Raw genomic sequence first — 15,937 nt, forward strand, 5'->3', positions numbered from 1 at the left:
CTGCCTGACAGACTCTGGCTCACCCGAGCTCTCTGACGGTGCAGGGGGCAGGAACAGACGTGTGCATGTGGTTCTGCCTTGGCCTGGGAGTGTGGAGCCCCTCGCTGGCCCCCAGGCTCAGGGGCAAGGACCCTGAGAGAGGACCACCCTGAGGCGTTTTTTCTTAATAGAAAAATACTGCAAAAATTGTTTAAAGTATCTAGAAATATAGGCAGGGCCAGTGTCTGTTTTAACAGAACTAGGAGTTTATGGTGGAGGTTTCTGTATCTAGGAATACAAAAACTCAATATTTAGAATCAGAGACTATATTAATGGGGTAAGGATATAGGCAAATAACTTGAATAAGAGCATATAATTTATTTCATTGAGCAGAATGAAATTTAGTGTAAAAGACTTGTATTTTTCAACAGACCAGAAAGAAGCTTCGGCGTTTTTTAGTCCCATTTATATAAAAAAACCTCAGCTTGTGGTATAGGCTGTGAGTTGATAATGCGAGAAATAATAAATCTAGTGTTTTTGAAGAAATTTCACAGCTTACCAGAAGGATCATGATATGAAATTTTTCTACAGTATTTTAGAAAAGTTATTTGGAAACCAGTATATGTTGGTAATGTGTTCTCAAATCGAGACTTATTCGTAATAAGGTTTTATTAAAGTATAAAGGAGATAGAGAAAGCCTCTGACATAGGCATCAGAAGGGGGCGGAAAGAGTGTCCCCCTGCTAGTCTTTGGCCAGATGTCATATAACTACCAGCAGTCTGTTAATTAGAGAAAGGAAATGTCTCAAAACTGAAGAGAATAGCACCAGGCCCCTCACCTACAACATGTACTCTGCGAAAACCTAAGCACCGGGTGAGTTGTCTCCGGCCACAAAATGATTGACATGAATCTTGAAGAAAGGCAGGTTTTCTAGCAAATACACTTTCATTCACATAACTTAAGAGAACATTTGCATGAGTAAACATACCAGTTTGTCAAGTCTGAATATGAGTCTTAGGCAGAACCAACTTGAAGACAGAGTCTGGGGTAAATGTATAGCACATTAACACAGTATTTTAAGAGAAACCTCTTTGCAAATTCATATAGAGAAGAAGAAAAATTATACATACATATATATATATATATATATATATACACACTTACTACAACTGACTTCCAGTTAGCTGTGGTAGAACAGGAAAAAGAATATCCAACTCTGTATTCTTAACATTATGAAAATATTATTCGTTTTATTGTTTACAGTCATCCAATTCTAACTTTCTGAAGTAAGCATTCAGAAAAATAAAAAAACTGTCTAACTACTAGGCGGTCTCCCATCCAAGTACTAACCAGGCCCGAACCTGCTCAGCTTCCCAGATCAGAGGAGACAGGGCACGTTCAGGGTGGTATGTCGTTAGACCGAGGCAGCTGCCAGGTGCCCTAAGAGCTCTGCATTGCACCTCCCTTTTTGTTCTGACCTGCTGGTCGGGCCTTGAACCGCAGCTCTCCACGGGGGGCGCGCGCTGCACTTGAGCCAGCCGCACGACCCGTGACTGGACTCCGGCCGGCCAGGCCCTGCAGCTCGGAGAGCAGCCGACACCGCCCCAGCCCCGCACACCGCCACCCCCAGCCAGCACCCGCCTGGCCCGGCCCGGGGCGCTTCTGGGAACCTGAGCGGCCTTGCGAGCCTGCGGGAGCTGGGTGGGGCAGCGAGCGGCGCCGCACCGCTCCCCCCCCACCGCCCCCCACCATCCCGTTTGCTACTCAGGGTTCACGTGGCTCCGGAGGTGTGTCGCTTTGGCCCGGGGCCGCGGTCCTCGGAGCCTCCTGCGGGACACCTTTTCGGGATGGGTAGAAGCATTTCCCACTACAGACAAAAGAGCCCACACAGTGGCCCAAATCCTCCTCACAGAAATTATCCCCAGGTTTGGCCTGCCTTCATCCCTACAGTCTGATAATGGCCCAGAATTTACATCCAAGGGCACCCAACAACTTCCTCAATTCTTACAGACACCCTGGAAATTTCACATTCCATACCCTCCCCGGTCCTCAGGAAAGGTAGAAAGGATGAGTAGAACAATCAAAAAAACCCTTACCAAACTAACCCTCGAGGTACATCTGAATTGGAGTAAACTTTTACCAATTGTTTTCCTCAGAATACAGGCTTTGCCCAGAAAGCCCCTGGGGCTGAGCCCCTTTGAGGTGATGTATGGAAGGCCCATGCTCCCTCCTGGACTCCCCCCTGAGCCTCCTCCCATACCAAGCTTCCTACACTCCCCCCTCTGCTGACGCAACTCCGCAATGCCCTCTGGAAATACATCAGTCACAATCTGCCTGCCCCTGACCCCCAAGCCTCCCTGCCCCCTTTACAAATTGGGGACATGGCCTATCTGTCTGATCATCCCCAGGGTGACCTAACCCCACAGTGGCAGGGACCATTCAAAGTCATCCTCCTTGCCCCAACTGCAGCTAAACTCAAAAAGGTCGCCTCCTGGGTACACCTCTCTCATCTAAAATGGGTCACCTCCAATCCTGCGCTGCCCTCCTTAAATGACACCTATCAGGTCTCCCGCACAGCACCCACCTCCTTAAAATTCACCCAGCGACAACCCCTGCCAACTATCGGAGAGGACACTGAATGACCTGGACTCTCTTCAACCTACAACTGCTCCTGACCCAACTACTACAAGACCTCTGGATCAGCGCCCCAACAGGAACTTCCTTCAAAGACCTGACTGCACTGGTGTCTCAACTGTGGCTCCAGGGAACCTTCTACAACCTGACTCCAGACGAAACTGATTTCTTTACTCTCATTCTCTACATCATTCTACATCCTAATGAGCACTGTTCCTCCTCAGATTCAAATCACCACCAACTTGGGGCCTTCTGCCCCTCACCCTGACTGACCTCTCCCTGTCTCTCTAACTATAGCTGCACTCCTAATCTTAATCCTTGCTGTAGGCCTAGTAACTGTCTCCCCTCAGGACTGGCCACCTATTCTTCATCTTTCCGTGGGTATCGCCTACATTGCTAGCTGGGTTCTACTCCTAGGGTGCTATTTCCTCTGTACTGTCTAACTAACAGCCCCATGACTCCCCTGCTCCTTATCCTTGCTGCACTCCCCAGCCTCCTGGCTACTCCCTGCCCCTGCTCAGACATTTATTCCTACGTACATTCCTCATGTTACAATACAGCTCCAAAACCATGCACCATGACATGAACCTCGGGGGCGGGAAGTCCAAATCCCTACTCACTGTCAAAGTACAAAAGAGAGGGAGTTTCATGAGTACCTGCCATAAGCCAAATGGAAGAAACATATGTTTCTATCCCATTACCCACTGGGGGTACTCAGACGGGGGTGGGGTACTAGATCAAAATCGGGAAAAGAAACAAGAACAAGTTACAAAGAACATAATTTCCCGGTTACAGTTGACCCCTGAGCCTTACAAACACCTAGACCTCCTTTCCCAATTACGGCCTCTCCTAAAACCTACCTCTGGCAACCAACACCTTCCCCACCTTCTCAACTCTTCCTTTCAATTCTTCCAGTACACACCACACACATCCCAGTGTTGGATATGCATGTCACTCTCTCCCTCACCACACAGAGCCATTCCCTTACCCTCAACCTGGCTGTCACAGGGCAACTGTACTTCCCCTTCCCAACAGAAAACTACACAACTCATTGGGCCAGTCTCTGACAATGTCCTTACTCTCAGCCTCTTCAAACCTAACCTGTATTGACTACTCTAGTCCCAACTGCACTGGTCTTACAAACTCCACTCCCTCCTTCTGTTCCACTTGGGTTCTCTGGAACAGCACAAATAATTGCACCAATCCAGGAATCTTCATTCTCTGTGGGACCTATGCATATTCATGCCTCTCCTTAGACCCCCGTGGACCCTGCATCTTGGTCTTCCTGACCCCAGGCCTAACATTCCTCGAAGAGGGAGAGCTAGAACAAAGAGTTTACCCCCCAAGGGGAACTTTCCCACAGAAAAAGATGAGCTGTCATCGCCCCCCCCCCCCTCCTGGTTGGGACTGGCATAGATAGCAGCAGCCCTAAGGCACCGGGATGGGAGGCATCTGGACCTCTGCCCATTTCTATTACAAGCTGTCCCAAGAACTTAATGAAGACATGGAGCAGGTAGTAGAGTCCTTCGTTTCAATCCCAAAACAAATTAACTCATTAGCTTCTGTGGCCCTACAAAATAGGCGAGCCCTGGACCTTCTCACTGCAGAAAAGGGAGGGACCTGCCTTTTCCTAGGAGAGGACTGCTGCTATTTTGCTAATGAAACGGGGATAGTCCAGGGTCGAGTCAGAGAACTTAGAGACAGAATTGAATGCCGCAGAAAGAGTTAGAAAACCTTTACATTCCCCAAAACCTGTTCCCACAGATCCTCCCTTGGCTGCTCCCTTTCTGGGGCCATTAGTATTTATCACTCTATTCCTCTTATCTGGACCCTGTCTCTTTAATCTCTTTCAAAGGTTTCTCCAAGAACGGATTCGGGCCATCTCTTGAGATCAGGTCAAGACTGTTTTCTTCTTCTCGAGAGCCTCACCTCAAGCTCAGAAAAAAGGAGACTGTGGGCCCTAGGACGATCCTCCATTCCAGACCCAAAACCGTCGCACCATCCGGCAGGAAGTAGCCAGAGAGATAAGGCGCCCTTCTCCCCCCCCCCCTTTTTTTTTTTATGATTTCAGGGTCTGGAATGAAGGAGTCTTTTGGGCCTAGAAAAGAGAGCAACAGTCTCAAAGGCCCCTTGCTGAATCATCTAACTTTGGAGAAAACAAAGCATAATTTTAGTTCCATCCTGATGCTCCAGGCCAGTTGCATCTATCTGGGACTTATCACCCCCTGTCCGGAAACCTACCACCCCCTACACCCGCCCAGAAGACTTATCACCCTCTGCCCAACTATAGAGTGTCATTTCAACAAAAGAATACTTAAAATATCCCGCCTGATTGACGTTTCCCTTATTGCTTCCACAAACCTCCCTATAAGTATGAAGCCTCCCTGATCCCTCTCGGTGCTCAGCCTTGTCGTTAGGCCGACTGTCGCCCCTCCTTGCCTGAACAAAGGCAACCTACTTCTGTTGAGGTCGGCTCTCCTTTTCTGCCTGGCCGGAACTATGCCTTACAGATGTCACTGAGGGTGGTGCTTTCTGGAGGTCTTTAGCGCAGCCATGGCCTGTATTGGAACGTCTTCCTCTTAGGGCTTTTGTTGTTTCCATTTTGAATGTCGGGGGCCCCCTTGGGTCGAATTTTCCGAGGAAAAAGTTTGTTGGATCCACCTGGGGAAATACAAGCATATCCTTTTCCCTGTAAGATTAGTTTCCCAGATTTCCATTGTTTCATTAACCCGTCTTGGTACCAAATGGGCAGGGGAAGAGACGTGTCCTTCAGTTCCTCGAAATGCCTTTCTGCCCTGGTTAAAATATTTCCCTGTGGCAGGTTTAAAAACTTTAAAATGAATAAAGCTGTATTAACAATAGTGATGGGTTGAGAAAATATCTTATGTTGGAATCTAGTAAAGTCTGCTCTGGATAAGGAAGACAGCAGTGTTCCTGTGTATTCCCCTTTCTTTAAGTTCTTTTTATTTGTAACTTTAGTGTGTGAGGTGCTCGTTCGACTATGTCTCGTGTCTGTGGATTATAAGGAACACTTATAATATGTTTAATAGAAAAAGATTGTAAAAATTGTTTAAAGTATCTAGAAATATAGGCAGGGCCAGTGTCTGTTTTAATAGAACTAGGAGTTTATGGTGGAGGTTTCTGTATCTAGTAAAACAAAAACTGAATATTTAGCACCAGAGACGTTATTAATCGGGTAAGGATATAAGCAAATAACTTGAATAAGAGCATATAATTAATTTTGTTGAGCAGAATGAAATTTAGTGTAAAAGACTTTGTATTTTTTAAGAGGCCAGAAAGAAAGAAGCTTTGGCATTTTTAGTCCCATAAGAATCACCTGGGCCACTTACTGGATTTCATTTTGTTATCTAGTGCCTAGCACAGTTTCTAGGACAGAGTTGGAAATTAATAAATGTGTACATTCCTGGTATTATAGTCTAAAACTTGCAACACTAATAGTTGCAAACTTAAATGACCCTAATGGTTGTAGAATTTTCTTGCATCTACAAAAGACAGTCCTAGCTGACTGGGCTTAGGAATTTTTCTTCATCTACTTGGGACTTCTTTCCTCCTATCCCTCACTGTCAGATCCCTTGTGCTACCTGACTGCATCTATCCACAGTCTACACACCTAGTTTCTTCTTTGGCTCCAACGCAAAGTCAGAGGCTAGGAGTGAGAAGGTAATCCCCTGTGGCTACATCCCCACAGTAACACCCCCATAGGCCCCATCCTGCTCCTCACCTGAAAGCCCCTGCCATAGCTCCTGGGATGAAATGCCCCGGGTAGCCTTCCTACCTGAAGAAGGAAGAGGAACAAATACTGAGTCTAGATTTCACTTGGAAATTCAGATGATTAATGTGGGTCAGTCCTAGTCTACAGTTCATTGGAACACAGGGACATTTAAAGAAAACATTTGTGGGAGCTTAAAACTGGATTAGTTTTCCTGTTTGTTCATTATTTTTCTCATTATTATGAGTGTTAAAAAAAACCAAAAAAACCACCCAAACTTGAAATTTCACCAATGCTGGATTGTATTGAGGAGGGGAGAACTCACAAGTGCATACTCAATTTCACAGGAACCTGGGGAGTAAGGGAAGAGAATCAAGTGGGCTAGGGCCTGTGGGGAGAAACGTGCAGCTGGGGGCCGGCGGAGACCAAGTACACACAGCCTCCCAAAATGACGGTCTCAAGGGGACAGCACTCATTCTCAGCTGTTCAGGTTCTCTGCGTCTTAAGAAACTCACAACTTTGTCACTTTGAAGATAAATGATGAATGAAAATGGTAAGGGTGGCAGAGATGCAAAGCGGGGCCTGGAATGAAAGGTAACATAAACAGCACAGAAAGCAAGGGCACAGCTACACCAAGATGGAGACTCAGTGCGTGCTTCTTGCTTGTGGCATGACTACAGCTATCCAGGTTCACATGAGATGGCTCAGCATGATGCAACTTACAAATACCACATGTGCAAAATGAACCTAGAAACCAAAGAGAAACCATCACATGAAAAATGCGGGCCACAGAGGCAGGTTCTGTAAGGTTCAGAGTATGTGAGAATACATACTGAGAGTAATCCTTCCAAAATTAATGGAATGCTTTCTAACATAAATTAGAGAATAATGCTTTTTCCATTATTGACGAGTTTCAGAGATACCAAACACACTGCTTATCATGAAAATCCAGTAAAGTACGGATGACCATGAAGATAAATGAGAATCTTAATAATAATTCATTCCTGTGTCCATCAGAGGTGACTGAGTTCAAAAATAATTACAAAGCTCCACATCATCACATCTCAAAACGATTCAAATTACCCTCCCACCAACTGTCACCCAGAGTCTACCTTGACAATATTGGCAGGAGTGGCCCATTTATTTATTTATTTTCGCCCATCTCTGGCTAAGATTTTAAAAACCCAAGTTAGGCTATAAAAGGGTAGCAGTTTCTGTCACTTAGGACATTGTCTTCTCTTGAAACCAGTCACTTGCTACAAGGAAGAAACAGATGGTAATAGAAGTTAGTGACCTTATATCCTAATTCAACAATGACAAAAAATCTTCAGGATTCTTCTATGGCATTAAGAAACATTTTTATCTTACCGAGTTCATTCATTGCATGTCTATGCTCTTCATCAAATGAAAGTTTCATTAGAACACACACAGCAGGACAGATCTGATGTTCAACAGGAGCTGGCACTGAAAAATAAAGTTGACATAAACCATAATGCTTTGTTTTCTCAAAGTAGTGATGTTTATTATACCTAAAAAATACTGAGTTTGCAGATATACTTCTCATGCATGGTAGCTTAGTGAATCAACAAGTATTTGCTGAAGAGATGAATAACTACTATACACATGGAAAGGAAAATACAGGTAAAGGGCTTTCCTTGGTTCTGTAAAAATGTTTACCCCTCACCAGCCTTTCACCAAGTCTGCTGGACTAACTCCCATGTAGGTTTATGCTATAATTCAACTAATAACTTAAAAATTATACTGGTTATTTGAAATAATAAAAACATTTTGGTATAAAACTATTTATTTATAATTTATATTTTCAAAGCTGAAAGGCACATGGCTGTATAGAAATGTATAGAGAAACCTAGTGCAACTCTAGTAGAGAAAGTTTATTATATAGACACCAGATAGTAAATAAAAATTTAAAGGAAAAGTGTCTAAGAAAATGTACTTACACATTTAGTGCTATACATAAAGTTTCAAAACTGTTACTTGAAATAAAAATTGAAAAACCAAGTCTATTTTTCAGAAGTAATAGTATTTATTCTATTTAACTTGTCTGAGAACAGGTATTAAGAGCACACAATACAAGTCATTACATAATTGTGGACAGCCAAAGAAAACAATCCAGAAAGATAATGTTCTCCCAGTAAAGCAACTTATTAATTCTCCCTAGCCCTAGGACAAACAGAAAGGACATTTCTGCTATATTCTTACTGTTGAAAATTTTTTAATTTTAAATAAATTCACCTTTATACCTAACCCTAAGAGAAATCTACTAAATCTTTATAGATCAAGTTCTCATCATCAGTCTTTCTCCTGCTCCCCCAATCAAGATACTGACTCGATAGTCCTTTGCTGTGTGTATGTCTATGTGTGGGTTCTTACCAGGTGAAAGGAGGTCTTACCTTATATACTTACTGCTTTTGGTTCTTCCTATAGGAATGAAGTAACTTATCTCCTCAAGGGTCCCAACTCCCATGATCCCTGCTCCTGGGGGAGAGGGTTTCTCCCTGAGAAAAGAGCTGGGTGGCTGATCACCCCAGCAGCTGGGGCCCCAAGGCCTGAAGACAGGCAGTGAAGTGGGAAGGACACTGGGCTGAGGGTCAGGGGGTCTGGCCTCTGGCCCTGGATCCCCCACCCACTACCTGTGAAGCCACAGGCAAGTCTTTTGGCCTCTCTGAACCTCAGTCTCTTCATCTGTAAAATGAAGATGATAATATCTTCTCTTCCTACTTCACAAGGCTGTTCTAAGGATCAAATAACAGATATAACACAGCTCTGCATCCACTGAGTAAAGCGATATGCAAATATAAGAGAACGGCTTGGTCACTCACAGCTGAAGGAACTTACGTAAAGTCACTTTCCTGAGCTTAATCTCAAGAGAAGGAGAACATAATCGCTCAAGTTCTTTCTAGATCAACTATGCTATGACTGTTTAAGTCTACTTTGATTTTCTGTTATTTTCTGGTTGTACTGTAGTGCACACAACATTTCCCTTTGCTAACTTTTTTTCCTAGGGAAATAGAGAAATTAAGCTTTAAACTATGTGAGCGGTGCAGGTGGCTAATATGAATTTCCCACTCTGATTCATAAAGACACCGTCCTAATTAAAAAACTTTTCATTTCAAAAACTTTTACATTTGCTTTGTCACATGCACCATATGGAACATACTTGGATTTTTGTCCTGGTCCATGCCTTGTTCATGGGCTTCTTGCCACTCCCAACAGGTTTCACAGTAAGCTCGTATCTGTTCCAAAAGATGAAGGACTCGGATTTCACGCCTGCCTCTCTTGTCATCAGGCTGTGAGTGAATGATGTTGTGGAGTGCTGCACTGGCCCTGGCCAGAGCCTCTTTACCGCCCCAGGAATTGCTCAACAACACAGAGTCTTTGTCATTGCCATGTAAAAGCTGGATGAGGAGAGGAAGACATCCAGACTGTCGCATGGATATACAGCTGTCTTGGGAGCTAGACATAGCTAGCAAAGTTCACGACATATCATCCTTATCATGAGTACCAAGCATTGACAACAATGAATACACCATTTCCACCTGTGGGCCAAATGAGTTTAGAAACAAAATTATGACTTTAATAGCCAAAAGCCAACACCAATGAAGTGATGAATGGGATATTAGCTGTAACTCAAACAAAAACAGAAACAAAAACAAAAATCTCTTTCCAGGATGAAGTAATGAGCGTTATTTCAAAATCCATATTGCTATAATCATTATCACCATCTTCTTTATGAGTAAATATTAGTAGTGGTAGTATATAGTCATAAGGAGACAGTAGGTTCTTGCATACCTAAACTGCTATTATCTGGATCAGTGGGTGAAAATCTGTTATCATAATGAAAGACAATCAACTGATTTTTCTCTTTCTCACATCTCCCCCACCCACCACACACACACACACCTACCAACACATACAGAGCAAGAAATGTGGTTTATCTAAAATTCTTTACACAATTAAAAATTTTACTTTTTAAAATCTACAACCATAATCAGTAAAGAGAAAATGTTTTTTAGCAATTACTATTTACTAAGTACTGGTTCTAAGCAATTGCTAACCGTCACCAGATTATAATATTGTTAAAATTATGATATCTCCCTTATACATGTAAAAGTATTTTCTCATAAAGGGATCATATAGGGATGATCCCTGATCATATAGAGATACAAAGTCAATATTCTTATTTAATTTTTTTTAAGCAGCTGGTAAGCATCATTACTCCCTTCCTGTAAATTCCAAGAATTTACTCAGAAGCAGATCAGAAACAGGAAATAGCACCCAGTCATCCTGTCCTGTGATCAACCGCATTTTTTAAAAGCAAGAGCTACTGTGTGAAAGTTGAGGCTATTATAGAAATGCATCATATCTATAAATTAGTGGTTCCAAACCAGGGGCAACTTTAGCCACCTTGAGACTCTTCTGGTAATGTCCTACTATTTGCAAGTGAGCTGTGTGACACAAGCAGGTTACCAGAGTTCTCTGAGGTCCAGCTGTCTCAGCTGCCAAACGGAGTAATTTACCTAATAGGGTTTTCTTTGTGAAGATTAACTAAAGTCACACATGTATACAGGACAGTAGCTGGCATTCAAAAATGTAGTAAGGTCTTAATATTATCATGCAAAAATCACTCCAAAAGGAAATGGTATTCAAGCTGCCAGTTTTCAAGCAATAGTACTCTTATATATTAAAGGTTTTCTTTACAGTAAAAACTACTCGTGTTGGACAGACTGGGGTGGAATTCTAATTTAATTACCATCTTTTTGGCTTTAGTATTCTCACTTAAAAGAGGGGCAAGAATAATACATTCAAAGGGTTTTGGAAAAGATCAGAGATAGTTTACGTACAAGTCTTAGCAGTTACTGGCATATTAGTGATCCCAAGTAGTAACTATTGTGAGTTACTAAAAGGATTAAGTTTTATATTAATAATATCACTGCTACTCTAAAATTCATTTCTTATATCGACATTAGTTATGTAATGCTTTTCCTCAGAGCCATTATATTACTAAAGTAAAGAAAGAGTATGTAGAATATGCTATGAAAACAAGGAAGTATTTAGATGTAATGGAAAATATACTGTTTAAAAAATAGTCCCCGTGCTCCAAATGTAGTGCTTCAAAGGAGGCAGACACAGACTGCATGGGCAGGCGCGAGGGCCCTGGGTCAGAAAACGCTCTGTAAAGAAGGAAAGCCCAAGAAGAGCTCTGCAGGCTGGCGAGGACCCTGAGGGTCACTGTGCAGCAGGGTGGGAAGTGGAGGGCTGCACCACTGCAGCCAGGGCAGCCAGGCAGAAAGTCACGGGGAGGGGAGAGCTCAGGGGGGCGAGCCAGCTGTGGGCTGCACCTCAGGATGCTTGCAGAGACCTGGCTGTCATTTCTTTAAGAGACTGCGATGATGGAAACAAAAGAATACTTAAGCCAAAATTAAAAGAAGCATGAAGAATGTTTTAGTAGAGCACTCAGAGTTCTAGCGACAAGACTCTATAATCCGTTACCTTGGTTCCCAGATGACTGGTCAGCCTTCAAGGAGCTTAATGTGTGCTACTAGAGCTCAAAACACTGGCTGTTTCATGATCTATTCGTGTACTTGACCCCTAGAAATTAAGCAAATTATAGACAGTATAATTTAGATTATAGATAAATATAGCTAGCTTCATGCTAAGATACTCCAAATGAACTGTCTTTAGGGTAAATAGCTAAATATACCATTAAAGTGTGAACATTTATAACTGCTCAAAATGAGTATTTTTATCTATAAACTTGAGTAGAATTTAGAGAAAGACTGAAGGAGGAAAAAAAAAAACTGTTGTAAAAGACAAAGTACAATGTAGAAGAAACCAAACACTGAAGACATTCTAAGAGTAATATTCTTTCCCAAATCAAAAGGCATGAAACCATATTCAGCTAAATATACACTGGCTGGAAGAAAGCCCCATTGAGTGATGAAATGCTTCCCAAGGCCCACTAGACTTCACACTCCAGGATGTCTGGCTCTAGGTGAGTGACCACACCATCGTGGTCATCTGGGTCATGAAGGTCTTTTTTGTGCACTTCTTCTGTGTATTCTTGCCACCTCTTCTTAGCATCTTCTGCTTGTTATGTCCATACCATTTCTGTCCTTTCTTGGTGCAATGCTAGTCTGTAGGAATGTAAGTGAGTAAGACACCCCCACCCTCGCTGCATATGGAGCCTGGACAGGTTGCTCAACATGTAAACACACAGTGCCGTGACGAGCGCAGGTGTGCAGACAGGAGTGGCGGGCACTCAGCTCGGGATTGTAGAGTAAAGGGCTGTCTGACTGTGAACGACAGAGAGGTGTCTCCTTAAAAAAGAGGAGGGTCAGCCACACAGCAGCTCAGATGAGGCAGAGGCCCTAAGCACAGGTCACAAAGAATGTGTACGTGTGTGTGTGCCTGTGAGAGAGAGAGAGAGAGAGAGAGAGAGAGAGAGAGAGAGAGAGAGAGAGAGAGAGACAGAGAAACTGACTCACTTGGAGATTAAGAGCTTCTTCTGATTGCAATAAGGAGGATGGAGTTGAGGGACCAAGACTCAAGATAAAGAGAGCAGGTGGGAGACTTTTAAGGAAATTTTGGCAAAGGGCTGCTTTTGATCTACAGGAGGAAATGAATGACTCCTTATGCTGAAGCAAGCATACTGTCTTTAAGGATATCTAAATACTTTGACTGTTTCTGGTAGTGAGGATGTAACACAACCCGTAAGGAGCCTTGTCTTCTAGAATTCACCACCTTGTGAACTACTCCTGTGGTTAAGTGTAGGCCAGATTTTGTGTAAGGCTTTTAGCGAACAGACTGCTATAGATATGATGAGAAGTCACTTTCAAGATAAGTTTACAAAAACTGTGGCTTCCATCCTGGACACCCTCTCTTGTTCTTCTCTGAGGGATTGCCAGATACTACACTATGAACTGCTCTTTGCAGAGGCCTTGGTGGCAAGAAATGATACCACTGGCCGACAGCCTGGACATCTCAGGCCTGCTAACAGTCATATGGTGAGTTTAGAAGCAGATCCTCCCCTCATCAAATCTTGAAATGACTGTGGCCCCAGCCAACATGGCGACTGCAGCCTATGAGAGACCCTGAACCAGAGGCACTCAGCTAAGCTGCACCAGGATTCCTGACCTACAAAGACAATAAATGGTTGCTGATTTAAGCTGCTAAATTTGTCAGGCAGCAATAGATAACTAACATATTGTTTGAAACAGAAGAGAAACAAGAGGTTACATTACAAAGCAAGGAAAAACCCATGTCTACGATGAAACATGTTCTGACATTCATTTCAGTGTAGACATCAATCACCTTTAAGCTTCAGACTTAGTATCTTTCTATATAGATTCTTGATTTTGGGACACTCTCCACTCTGCTCTCCCAAACTCTCTAGCTAGAAACCTAGATGGATTTATTATAAGGAGATTCCAAGAGAACATTCCCATACCCATACTACCTATAAGCCAGAACTTGAGTCTTGAGAATCTTTCCTGGGCCTTTTTATTATGATTAAGTCTGCACCAACATCCTTCAGAGGGACCAGAGAAGCAGTAACCTGTAAGAAATGGTTATCGTTGTTCGGTCGCTAAGCCAAGTCTGACTCTCTGTGACCCCATGGACTGCAGCATGCCAAGCTGTCCTTCACTATCTCCTGGAGTTTACTCAAACTCATGTCCTTTGAGTTGGTGATGCCATCCAACAATCTCATCCTCCTTTGCCCCCTTCTCCTCTTGTGCTCAATCTTTCCCAGCATCAGGGTCTTTTTCAATGACTTGCCTCTTTGCATCAGGTGGCCAAAGTATTGGAGCTTCCGGATCAGTTCTTCCAATGAATATTCAGGGTTGATTTCATTTACTATTGACTGGTTTGATCTCCCTGTAGTCCATGGGACTCTCAAGAGTCCTCTCCAACACCACAGTTCAATTCTTCACAGTGAAGCATCAATTCTTCACTGCTCAGCCTTCTTTACAGTCCAAATCTCTCATCCGTATATGACTACTAGAAAAACCATAGCTTTGACTATGTGAACCTTTGTCAGCAAAGTGACGCCTCTGCTTTTTAATATGCTGTCTAGGTTGGTCATAGCTTTTCACCCAAGGAGCAAGTGTCTTTTAATTTCATGGCTGCAGTCACCATTCGCAGTGATTTTGGAACCCAAGAAAATAACATCTGCCACTGTTCCCACTTTTCCCATCGACTTGCCATGAAATGATAAGACAGGATGCCATGATCTTCATTCTTTGAATGTTGAATATTAAGCCAGCCTTTTCACTCTCCTCTTTCACCTTTATCAAGCGGTTCTTTAGTTCCTCTTCACTTTCAGCCATTAGAGTGGTATCATCTGCATATCTGAGGTTGCTGATATTCCTTCCAACAATCCTGATTCCAGCTTGTGAGTCTCCTAGCCTGGCATTTCTCATGATGTACTCTGCATATAAGTTAAATAAGCAGGGTGACAATATACAGCCTTGATGTACTCCTTTCTAGATTTTTAACCAGTCTGTTGTTTCATGTCTGGTTCTAACTGTTGCTTCTGACCTGCATCTCCTTTTCAACACACATTAGAATCAAGCACTTCTCTATCTTCTGGTCCTCCTTTATCCACCTTTCAATATCCACTGCCATCAGAGGCACTCAAATGTGTGCCGAGGGGCCCAAGAAGGACTATGCCTGGCAGTTCAATCAGTACAGCTGGGACACAGTCAATTTCAACTACACTTGCTGGGTACAAATCCCTCTTCTATTATCTACTTGCTCACTTTAGGAAGGGACTCAAAAAACAGTATTTTTCTGAGAAAACAAAACAAAACAAAACAAAGTGACTCTAAGAAGTTCACCATAAAGGTAGCAACAGTCTCCAACTCTCTGTGAAACTGTGTAAGAGGGAGAAGAAGCAAAAGAAGCAAGCACCCTCCTCACCTTGCCTTTTTTCATACAGATGGTACACGGAAGTGGCCCAACAGTAGATGAGAAGTTTCTCTTTATTAAAGTACTACAGCTAATTCTACAACCCTTAGTGAATTAATAAAGGTAGACATTAAGTATAAATGCTGTGAATATCACAAAAAGATGTTATGTGCTTTCTGGTGGAAGACCACTATGCTACCTATGAAAGTCTCAGGCATAGAATGAGGGCCTGAGACCAAATCTGATCACATTGCTAGACCCAATACCAATTTACAGGGAATACAGAAGACAGAGAGATAGGTCAAACTTCACCATGCAGATGTTCCTAGCAAAATTCAGACTATGGAAAACTTGAGAAGACAAATAACTTTGGTTATTCAATAAATATACAGCAAAAATCTAAGAGACAAAGAAGAAATCTATAGATTAAAAGAAACTTCAAAGACACACTAACCAATCTCTGTGCATGGACTTTATCTGGCCCTTGTGTCACATAAATTTAAAAATTATGACATTTACGAAGCAACTGCAAATTTGAAATCTGATGCTACCGAGGAACTACTGTTAGTTTCTTTGGGAGTGTAATAATGGCATAATAGTTATGTATTCTAGGTGTCCTCTGGCTGCAGGACTGCTTTAGCAATTCTGGGCCTTTTGTAGTTCCAT

General features: G+C 42.8%; 1 pseudogene; it reads right to left on the reverse strand.

Annotated features, from left to right (window-relative positions):
- Window positions 1-5,889: 5,889 nt before the first annotated feature.
- LOC136164261 (adenomatous polyposis coli protein-like) overlaps window positions 5,890-15,937 on the reverse strand; it is a 46,671-nt pseudogene continuing 36,623 nt past the window's right edge.

Source organism: Muntiacus reevesi, chromosome 3, assembly GCF_963930625.1.
Source record: "Muntiacus reevesi chromosome 3, mMunRee1.1, whole genome shotgun sequence".
NCBI classification, from domain to species: domain Eukaryota; kingdom Metazoa; phylum Chordata; class Mammalia; order Artiodactyla; family Cervidae; genus Muntiacus; species Muntiacus reevesi.